The 12,116-nt window shown below is 43.4% G+C and overlaps 1 long non-coding RNA gene across 1 annotated transcript; it reads left to right on the forward strand.

Moving 5' to 3' along the window:
* Positions 1-4,092: 4,092 nt before the first annotated feature.
* LOC311525637 lies at positions 4,093-11,594 on the forward strand. Its single transcript, XR_014712832.1, has 5 exons — positions 4,093-4,352; positions 6,449-6,633; positions 9,329-9,511; positions 9,934-10,023; positions 10,995-11,594. It is a non-coding gene; the product is annotated as an uncharacterized lncRNA (long non-coding RNA).
* Positions 11,595-12,116: the final 522 nt, after the last annotated feature.

A 12,116-nucleotide genomic window follows, 5' to 3' on the forward strand; every position in this document is an offset into this window, starting at 1 on the left:
TGAAACAAGCTTTGAAATCAGCAAGGGGACAATTATCCATTCAAAAGCATCTGGACACCTTCTTACTATCCTACAGAAACACACCTCATGCTACAACCAAGGCATCCCCGGCCTTTCTAATGATAGGACGACAGCTGCGCACTTTCTTTGATCTGCTGAAACCTTCTGAACCCCGACAAATTGTGCAACGTCAGCAGCAAGAGCAAGTCATCAGGCATGCACCTAGAGCAAAAGACCGAACCTTTAGCCTGGGACTGCCGGTTTTGGCTCGGAATTATACTTCTGGAGCTAAATGGGTCCCTGCCACTGTCATCACTCAGACAGGGCCTGTTTCCTACACAGTCTGGACTGCAGAGGATCTCACCTGGCGGCGACATGTAGATCAGCTACTGCCAGGTCATACCAGTCCTCAGGACACATCTTCAGTTGAGTTGCCTGACTTCACCACTTCCAACGAGACACCAAATCAAAAGTCACCTGTTCCTGACTTTTCCCCTCTATTACTGCCAGTGGCAGAGGTACCCCTCTGCCTGGCATGAGCTGATACCACATCCTCACCCATTTACCCTACGAACCCTGAACACATTGTCAGGCCTGCGCCCCAGACACTTTTGGGTGCAACAACACCAGAAGTCCTCCATAAACCACCTAGAGACAGAAGGCCTCCTCAATGGCTGGATCTTTACTTAGGGCAAACCCATGGTTACGGGGCAAAATAATCCCCGGGGTTTAGCTGAGAACGGAGGCAGTCTACCTTCCTTCTCTAGTTTAGTGTTTGTTTTATTTAGGGGATGTTCTTATTAAGGGGGGAGGTATATATTGTGTATTTGGTTGTCGTGGTAATAGAATCTTGTGTTGCTATGGCAACTGAGTTAGATTATTAGGGGATAGCCCAGCCAGTTTTGCATGGTTTTTGGTTAGTTCAGGGTGTGGCAATAAATTGCTGCTTCAAGGTTTATAGCTCTCTGTCTCCAATGATTTCTTCCTAAAACTGTTGCCCCTATGGATGGAACAGGGTCCTCCGCCTGGTCCCGCCTGAAAGTCTCTCTTCTGGGACTAACCTTCCTGAGCTCCCAGGGGCTGGCTTTTGCTTCTTCCAGCAGCTTGCCACTGTCATGGCTGGGGCCAGCCTCCGGCTCACCTTCCATGGTGGTAGTTTCTCTGTTTGCTGCCCGTGTCCATCTGCCTACTAGGGCGGTCTTCTGGCCCTGGGTCAGGATCCGGGTTCCCAAAGCTTTCACAGCCTTCCTCTCTTTTTTGCTCTTCTGGGTCTTTCTCGGAGCTGGGAACGGTTCCTGAGAAATCTCAGAAAACATCAAGGGTTGACATTCCCTCAGTGACGAGTCGCTGCCTTCAGGGTCCCCTCCTTTCTCCAGCCTCTCTGGGGGAAGTAAATTATCAAACCCTGGATAGTCTCTCCCAATGACTACAGGATATGGGAGTTTAGGAACTTACACCCACTGTCACCTTAGTGGGGTTCCCCTGAACCTCTAACTCTACCGGGATGGTGGGGTAATGGCTCACGGCCCCATGTACACATGTCATTGCTATGCATTTGGCCTGTAGCAGCTGGCTACTTTTTTGAGGATGATAGCACTCCCAGAGTCCACAAGCACTGTAGTCTCCGCCCTGTTTATTCTCACCAGCTTGGTGTAGTTATGTGGGGCTAATGCAACCCCTGAAAGGTGGATAAGGGAGCACAGGCCCTCCCAATCCCCCAAGTTACATTGCATAGGCTCCTCGGTGCTGGGACACTGTGCTGCTATATGTCCCCACTCCCTACATGCATAGCATCTATATTTGCTTCTAGTCACTCCCCTATCACATGGGTTAGGGGGTTTAGTCCCAGGGCTCCTCCCACTAAGGCCATTCCCTTCCTTCTGGGTTCCCAGCTGGTTTTTGGACCCCCTCTTCTTCAACCTAGGGCTCCTTGGGGGTTTGGCTGCCCAACCTTCCAGGGTTGGGGTCCAGTGCTTGCTTCATAAGGGGCCTTCCTTGGGTAGTCGGGTCAACTCCCTGGCTGTCATCCATCTTTCTACCAGCATGATTATTTCATCATAGGTGGATGGATTGTTCTGGAATACCCATTTGCGGAGATCTGGCGGCCACTGTGGCTTGCACCAGAGCTCTCATGACCTTCTGCATTGTGGTACAAAACAAAACCCCAGTGCACTTTTTTTTACCTCTTTCTTCCACCACACTGTGAACAAATGATCCTACTCCCAACACCAGTTGTGACAAAGCTCTGACCTCGTCTCAGTGACCTCGTCTCCTGCACTTCCAGGTGGATTATGCTAGCCTCAGAAGCTCACTATGACCGCCCACATAGCCCTTCTCTCTCTAGAGACAAGGGTCACATCTTTCTGAGCCCTTTTCATCATAAGCCAGCAAGGGCGGTGGGAAAAAGCAACCCTCCCTCAAACAGTCTCTGTTGTCTCACAGTCTCTGTGATTGATCAGGGAGAGTGGGGGAGCCTGGGGTGAGGAGCCCGGGCCTACCCTCTACTTCGGCTATTGGTAGCTGATTTCTGAAAAAGGAAAAGTACAATTCCCTGGGCCACTTCCCCACAGCAGCCCCCATTTTCTCAACATCTACTTCACCCTTACCTCAAGGCCTCCTTCCTTGTGTCTGATAGGGTTTGTACTTCCCAGTTTCTCCAGCAGCATGGCTTCCTCCTACAGCTCCTGACATGCACCCCTAACTGACTAACTGGGAGGCTTTTAACTAATTCCAGCCAGCCCTTGATTGGCTTCAGGTGTCCCAATCAACCTAGCTGCCTCCACTGCTTTCTAGAAGGCTCTTAATTGGCCCCAGGTGTCTTAATTGACCTGGACCAACTGCCATTTTGGTTGTCATGGTAACAGAGATTTGTTTAGCCTGGGGCTAATATACCTGTTTCTCACTACTTTTCTATAGCCATCTGGCTGTGCCAGGCGGCAGTTTCTCTGCTCCTTCACAAAATATTTTATCATATACTGTATATGCTCTTAAAGTGTGTATTAATGTTTCAATTTCGATTCAGATTTCCACCCAATGACTAAATTGTCAACACTGCATATTTCTAGTTGACCACTGGGGGATGCTGGGAAAATTCAGGGGGCATGTAGGGATCTGTTTCACTCACACCTTGTCTTGTTTGGGGATTTTTTCCTGTCAGCGTTTTGTGTGCTATGGAAATACATTATTTGAGGGAAAGCAGAGATATACTAGCATGAAAGAATGAGCTTATGTGAAAGCAGATACAGATACAATACAAGGGAAATGTAAGAGCTATGGGAGCATATAAAAAGGCAACCACAATAAACCACAACAAAAGTTGAAGACTTCAGCTTATACATCTCTGCAATGTTCTTATTCTAGGTCTGAATGGATAACAGCTAAATTATATATTTGGCTTTATTCATTATCATTTAGCTGTTTCATAAAACTCCTATCTTCATGGAAACCCTCTTTAATACATCTCAGGATATTTTCAATGTTCACCTGAGGCAGAACTAATAGGAAGAGTTTCAGTCTGGGACAGTGTCACACTAATATTTGTGCTGCTACTAGATGGCTCACTCTAAGAAAGATTACTACTATTTGCAATCTATATGACTACTTTTGATGTCAATGGCACTACTTGTGCTTTAAGTTAAGCACATGCTTAGATGCTTTGCTGGATTGTGGCCTCAGATCCTAGTATTTTCTGGAAAGTTCGGCAATTGTATTCCATTGCTGAAGCATATTGTGGCAAGAACAAGGGAGGGATGTCTCCGTTCCCTGGAGAAGGGGGGCCCTTATTTTCCTAAAAGGAAAGTTCTAAAAGGAGTATAACCACAGTATTATTATTTATTATTTGCTGAATTAGTCTAAGGAAGAAATGATTACTAATCATTCCTTTTATACAAAGAAGCAGAAGATTAAGTCTAGAACAGTAATCTCAGGCAAAAAAATTTCAAAACACTATAAATTCATAATTTGAGCATCAATACTGAGGTATATTCAGAAATTTAATAACCTCAATATTATGTTACTTAGGTGGCCACATTAGGTGATCAAATGTTCCAGCTTGCTACCCATATCCTAGTATACTGGCCCATGTGCCTGTACAGCTGAGATCACCAAGAACCTGTACAATGCAATTTACTATGTAACTCTATTCTGCTAGGTGGTGCTAGTAGTTTATGAATCAGAGGCCAGGATCTGCCAGTGACAGAAGCACTGACTTCAGTTTGGCATTGTCTGTTTGCTGGCAACAGGTTCAAATATCATTAAGCAGTGGGGTTTCTTTGAGAAGTGCTTCAGGCTTCCTGTGTACAAAAGACTGTGGGTGTGAGGCAGAAACCCTGCAGTGTCCATGTCTTTGCACAGTAAGTGAATGTTTTTTTCTCTCTAGTGAGTTGTTAGTTTAGTGTTATAGTTATTAAAGTAATCATATTCCCTCTGAGTTACCTACAATGCTTCTAGATATAGAAAAAACAATCTTGGACTCAGCCTAATCAGTACCTGTAAGACTAAAATACTGGGTGACTTTGTGGTAACTGACTAGCCAGAGCCACTGTTCCTGGCCTCTACTAGGAAGCATTTGGCCTCAGATCCAGTTATATCTATCAGCTCAATGCCAGTGCAGGATACTGCAGGACCTTCCAGAACTCCAGAAAGAATGGCTCCACCTGTGGTGGAGAGATACTCTTTCTCTTCCTCTGCATCTGAAAGGCGTGGAGCAATGTCTCTTACAGATATGTCATACTCCTCTTCCCGTGAGCCAGGTTACTCAGACAGTCAATGCTGAGGACATGCCTATAAAAGGGGGCATAGGAAAGTCTCAATGGTAGTCTTTATGGTATTCTCTGTGGCCTGTTGCAGCACACCCATATCTCATGCCTTCCTAGCCATTCTTGGCTCTATGGGGGAACCAGAAGAAGGGCACCATCTACTGCTCCTGCCTCTAAACTCAGGTATTTTCCCACCATAGACCTCAGCTATTCTGGTATACACCACAAAGATAGTGAGCAAGATAATGGGCAAGAGACAGATCCAGCCTATTTCTATGGCTATTTCTTCACTCTTGCCTGATGAGGCTAGCATGTCAGCTGTCCCAGCTCAGCCAGACAACTATAAGATCTTCTGGAAGCTTCCCCAATGGATGTCTGATAACCTGGACATTCCCGTAGAGTTTAGTTAATTAGTAAACACCACTAGCATTTAGGGCAGCAGCAAAGCTCTTCCACTCCTGTCTGTTTCTGGCAAGTCTTTCAATGGTTTCCCAGTTGTGCTCCAAATTTTTCAGCTCAGCTTCCACAGCTCTTCACCATGTTGTTTCTGTGTGTCCTTGTTTTTGCTTGCCTTCAGGTGTCCATCTTATTGCTACTCTGGTGATGGAATCAGTTTCCATCAGAAACATATGGCCAATCCATCTCCAACGCCTCCTGGTAATGATGGTGCTCGTATCTTCTTGGCTACACTGTGTGAATAGGTCTTGATTTGAAATTGTTCTGGACCAAAAGATATGAAGGATTTTTCTGAGGCAGGTTGTATGGAATGAAGACAGTTTGGCATGTCATACTTTGTCATTCCACAGCATTCTGCACTATAAAGTAGTGTTGAAAGTATGCAGCTCTGATAAATCTTGAGTTTGATTCTTGGTGTTGTATTTTGCTGATTTCCAGACTAAATTTAAGCTCGTGAGGGTATTCCTGGCTTTATTGATTCTGTTCCAGATGCCCTGGCTTGTTCCACCATCCTGGCTGATGGTGCTGCTCAAGTATGTGAATGTTTCTACATTTTCCAGAAGCTGGGAATGAGCGACAGGGGATGGATCACTTGATGATTACCTTTTCTGTTCATTCCCTCTGGGGCACCTGGCATTGGCCACTATTGGAAGACAGGATACTGGGCTAGATGGACCTTTGGTCTGACCTAGTAAGGCCATTCTTATGGTGAGCACATGATCCTCTATGCATACTGGTGATGGTGAGGCAATATAAAAGGTTATGATATCTGTCTTATTGCTGTTGATTTTCAGTCCAATTTGCTGGCGGAATGTGTTGAGTTGGGTTGTTTTTTCTTGTATATGGTGTTTTGTATGTGATAGGAGAGCGAGATCATCTGTGAAGTCCAGGTCTTCAAAGAATAAGAAGGGTGTCCATCTAATGCCTCTAGGCATGTATTCTGTTGTACACCACATTATCCTGTCGATGGTAATGTTGAAGAGGATTGCAGACATGACACACCCCTGACGTACTCCTGTTTTGACTTCAAAACTGAGCTCACTGTAATCAATACTGTATGTAAAATTGGAATAGAAGCTTTTGATGATGTTGATGATACGGAGAGGGATTCCATGTGTCCGCAGACTGCACTATAGGCTGGTCCTGTGAATTCTGTCAAAAGCCTTCTCAAAGTCTATGACATTTATGTAGAGTTGTCGTTGCCATTCTAAGCATTGTTCTATTATGTTTCATAGAGTGAAGGTCTGGTCTGTGCATCCACACATTTTCTGAAAACCGGCTTGCTCTTTTCTGAAAATGCTATCAACTGCCTCTTATAAATGCTGGACTATGATCTTACACAAAAGCTTGCTTGGCACATTTGTGCTGGAAATGGCCCACCTTGATTATCATACACATTGTAAGAGAATGATCACTTTAGGTAAGCTATTACCAACAGGAGAGTGGGTTTGTTTGGGGTGGGTGAAGGGGCGGGGGGGGGAGAAAACCTGGATTTGTGCTGGAAATGGCCCACCTTGATTATCATACATATTGTAAGGAGAGTGATCACTTTACATAAGCTATTACCAGCAGGAGAGTGGGGTGGGGGGAGAGAAAACCTTTTGTAGTGATAAACACCCATTTTTTCATGATTTGTGTGTATAAAAACAAACATCTTCTGTATTTTCCACAGTATGCATCCGATGAAGTGAGCTGTAGCTCACGAAAGCTTATGCTCAAATAAATTGGTTAGTCTCTAAGGTGCCACAAGTACTCCTTTTCTTTTTAGATAAAAGTGAGACACTAGTAGAGGGTGCTGGAGAAGTGCTACTCAGTGTTTATTATTATTATAGCATTCTGTAGGTGCACACAGCAAGGAATTTGAGATAGCTAAAACGTGTAAAATATTCATATAGCAACTGAATGGCAAGGAAGTATAGACAAGGATGCTTAAAAAAGGGAGGGAAAGCTGTATGCTGCACAATAAGTGAGAAGGGGCAACATGAAATGAAGTATAAGATAAAGAGAGTGGTTAGCAGCAAGATTTGGGAGGAGAGTAGGAATTTGGGATGGAGCAGTATAAGGAAATGTCATACCCAGGGAGGAAGTTATAATTTATAAGACTGAGAATAAGGAGCTTCACTTTGGCGAAGAAAAAGAGATCAAGTTAAAGAAGGGCTTTAAACAGTGGTAGAGTGGTTGACATGGTCACAGCAGCAAGAGAGCAGATTAAAAGGGGCAAGTTTTGAATGTGGGGGTCAGGGAACTTGCAGCAGTCAATGTGGTGAGTAGCTGTGTGATATTTCACTTCTTCGATGTGTTCACTAAAGGCGACAGGATTTTCTTTTAATTGAAAGTGGAGATTAGAGGGGGTGCGTGCACGCACGTAGTTTAGTGTCATGATAGTGTTAGCCGACGGCCAAGGATGTTTGGTGAGGTGCCAGCTATGCCCGTTTATACCATCCGTGACTTTAACCGCTAGGACACACTGTCCCTTCGCGGCGGGCAGCCCGGGCTAGGCTGACGGATGCCCCAAGGTCCTAACCACCCGTGACTTTAACTGCTAGAGCTCAGAGCTCCTTCGCAGCGGGCAGTCAATACTGACTGACAGGTGCCCCAATGGCAGCACTAAGAGCCTCTCCACACCCGTGACTTTAACTGCTAGAGCTCAGAGCTCCTTCGCAGCGGGCAGCCAGGATTGACTGACAGGTGCCCCAAGAGTTTGCCCCATGGAGGCAGCACAACTCAACGCTAGGCTCTTAGTACTCTCACCTAATGGCCAGGCTTTAGAGCCAAAACGGCTGAGGTTCTTTAATTGTGTTGGCTGCTTTACAGTAAACCAGAGAAAACAAGTCAGGCTTATGCATAAATGGTTACCAAAATTTATTAAGCTAGATTCTAATCATGTGGTTACAAAATTGCTAGTGCCTACTTATTTAAATGTAGAGATGTTACACACACAAACAAGTTACAAAACTGAAGCCACAATCCCAAAGAAAGAAAACAAAGTATAGAGCTCTATTTCAAAATATGTGTACACTAAAGATAGGAGATCAGGTGTGGGTGCTTCTTACACTCCTTGCATCTCTCGATTCCAGCGGTGCCAAGCCACGATCGGTCACTCAATTCCGCGGAAAGACGAATAAGGGACAAGGCGTAGGGACCCTCTTAGCTGCAGAAGCCTTGGGAGGCTGTCACTTATCTGACCAGCAGATAGATAGTGAAAAGCACTCAAAAATCATGGTGCTGTAGGTCCCCTACTTATACCTCTGTACTCCTTTATTCTCTTTCTCCTTTCTTATGCCAAATTGAGGCTGGTCTGTCGGGGTGACTCCAGCTTTTGCAAGAGTAGTTTACACTTGCAAAGGAGAGAAACAATAAGTTTCGACTACTGGACATTTCTTTTATCAGGGTAAATATTTTCCCACCTAGGATGTTGGTGTGTGTGCATCACGATATTTAGTAGGGGCTAAGAGCCATGTCTGTCACAGGGCCTCTGCCTGCTGTGAGCTTAATTATTGTATATGTTCCCAGAGGCACATTGTAGCAGCACACCTGTGCTTTCACAGCTTCAAAGGCTGTGCTGGAATATATGTTAAGTGCCCTGTTCCTGCTTCCTCCTGTGTTTCCAGCAATGCTGGTCTGGGGGGCGGGGGGCGGCTGTCTGGCTACAGATAGTAGTAAACTACTAGCAATTTGGAGATTGGTATTGTGTTGAGTGTATATATTGATTTCTTTCAATTTTATTGATTTCATTCTTGGGAGGAAATACAACTTGAACAATGCGAAGTTAATGATTTTGTGTGTATGCAAATAGAGAGGAATAAGTGACACTTCTTACAAAGCTTAGGTGTGAGGAGAGAGAAGCTGAATACAGTCCTGGAAGATGGACAGGAGTTGGGAGGCATCAAGGTCATAGGGAAGTGAGGGAGAGGAGTTTGGAGGAAAGGCAAATGTTATTACAAACTAAGGGCCTAATGCTGCACCCATTTAAGTCAATAGGAATTTTTCCACTATCTATAATGGGAGCAAGATCAGGCCCTAAATAATTATCTTAATATTTTAATTTAGACTTTGATGATGTGTTTCATATATGCCAAGAATATAATATGGAATATTTATGCTGTTTTCCACAGAAGAGGAAAAAAACTGTGGATTACCACGCCCTATTACCAAAAGGATAGCTGTCAATATAGACCGTCACCAGTATGTTCATGGAGATACAGTGAAATATGAATGTGAAGAAAACCATGTAATTGTTGGGGCAAAGACAGTGAAGTGTCTTAGTGGGGAATGGACATCCCGACTTTCAGGTGTTGGTAAACTATTTATATATTACTTTAAACATTAACAATTTTAATGGAGACTCTTCATCAATATTTAGGCAGATACAATTTATAAAGATATTTAGACCATTCTTTACATGCCATATAGCTGATGCATTGGTTTGATGGTGAGTTTATGATTTTTAATTAGCAATTGCTAAGGTCCCAATTCTGAAAAGACTCATGACCATGCTTACCTTTATGCAAGTTGTCCCATTAAAGTCATGGGGTATTCACAGTGTGTGCAAAGTTAAGCACTTGAGTAAAAGCAATAATGACTTTCAACAGAGTTTGCTTGACCCCCACCTTTCTATGTATCTTTCCAACAGAGGCAACTCAGTAGCATCTTGGAAAGCTTTGGGATGTAATGAAGCTGGGTGTGTGCTGTGCTAATTACTTGTCATTATTTTCTTTAGGTGCTAGATGGCTTTTAAAAATCGTTTTGGAAGTTTCCAACAATCCTTAGAGCCAGGATGTGAGATATTAATTACATCCTCTGACCTCTGGTAGGTGTACATCAGATCTTTTCACATCTGAACTATGTTTTTGGCTCCTTCCTCTAATTCTCTCATTTAAAGTAACACAATACACACACTATGAAAGCCAGATAACTTAATGTTTTATTGTTTAAAACTAAAATAAACTTTTCTTAGTTACAAAAAGTTCAGTTTAGATCAAGATATACAGCATGGGTCAGATCCGTAGCTGCTGTAAACTCTCAGAGACAATTTACACCAGTTGAGATTCTGCCGTCATGTATGTACATTTTTCTTAAAGGGTTGTGTTACTGAACAAGATTTAAGCTGTATATTTCTGCATTATTCACTATGATTTAAAACAATATATTTTGTCTATAATTGTGTTGAGAATTGCTTTTTACTCAACAAGCACAGTTTGCTTAGCTTACACAATTGTTAGAGAAGCTTTGATTATAACTCTCAGAGACCCCTGATCAAGGCTATAAGACTTGGTGCCACACATCAACTTTAAGTTTCATATGCACCTTTCTGGGATACTGATTATTTCAAACAAACAGTCTCTCTAGAGAGATGAAACCAATGGTGCTCATGGTTCTAAATATATGATGAGGGCTTCCATTCCTGCACATCTCTCTAAACAGTTGGGGGAAGGAAGAAATCAAAGCTAGTGTTGCTGTTATTTCACACAGTAAAAGGGATACTATCAACTTAAAAATCATATTTCTTCCCTAAAATATTTCCCTCCTATTTAGGATGACCAGACAGCAAGTGTGAAAAATCGGGACAGGAGGTGGGGGGTAATAGGAGCCTAGATAAGAAAAAAACCCCAAAATCGGAACTGTCCCTATACAATTGAGACATCTGGCCACCCTACTCCTATTGCCAGAAGTATACAAACTAAAAACACTTTGGGGAAAAAAATTCTCTGACCTTTTTGTTTTAGCAACTTTAGACATTGATTATAACAGTAGTAGATCTGTATTTGCTCTACTATACAGATAGATGAATGCCTCCCTTTAAATGGATATTTACTGGACACATCCATTCACTTACTGTGCAGAGACATGGGTGCTGCAGGGGTTCTGTCTCACACCCACAGGCTGTAAGAAGAAACTAGAGCATGGTTGGGGCTCCTCTGGTTTTATGCCCTCGGCTACCGGACATTGGAGAGCATCCAGGACGCAGGCGCACCAGACTTGGAATACATGTGATTAACTGACTTTTCCCAGATAACTTTGTATACGTCCTATATTGTAAACTGTAATTGAACTCAGTGAGGGAGTGACACCTCCCCCTCCATTTTGTAAATACTCTCTGGAAGCTTGAAGTGCTTCTCAAAAAAACCTCACTGCTTAATGATATCTGACCAGCGAATAACCAGTGCTAAACTACATGGGTGCTTCTGTCACTGGCAGATCCTGGCCCTTGATTCATAAGCTGCTAGCACCACCTATCAGAATAGGGTTACATAGTGAATTGCATTGTACAGGTGCTTTGTGAGCCCGTGGATCCCAACTGTATGGGGATATGGACCAGTACACTGGGTTATCGGTAGAACATTATTCCATGTGATCACCCAACTTGGCCATCAAATTAACATAATGTGGATGTTATTAAACTGAGGAGTATTGCTCCTCAAATTTTGACTTTTTAGTGTTTTGAGATTTTTTTTGCCTTAGATTATTATTCTAGACTTTATCTTCTGCTTCTTCCCATAAAGTGAAAACGTGATAATAATTTCTGTCTTAGATTAATTCAGCAAGTTATAATGTACTCTATACCCTCTTTTAGTCTTTTTTCCTTTTAGGGAAGTAAGGGTCCCCCCTACTCCAAGGAATGGAGACATCCCTCCCTTCGTCTTGCCAAAGTCTGCTTCAGTTTCAGCAGGGGAAGACAATTGCCAAACTTCTCAGAAAATACTAGGATCTGAGGCCACCCTCCAGCAAAGCGTCTTTAAGCATAGGTCGTGCCATTGCCATCAAAACTAGCCATGTAGATTTCAAGTAGTAATAATCTTTCTTAGTGTGAGCCATTCAGGAACAGCAGCAATATCAGTGTGACGCTGTCCCAGACTAAACGCTTCCTCTTAGCTCTGCCACAGATGAACACTGAAAATATCC

This window comes from Lepidochelys olivacea (genome assembly GCF_965140295.1).
Source record: "Lepidochelys olivacea isolate rLepOli2 genome assembly, chromosome: 8".
NCBI lineage: Eukaryota > Metazoa > Chordata > Testudines > Cheloniidae > Lepidochelys > Lepidochelys olivacea.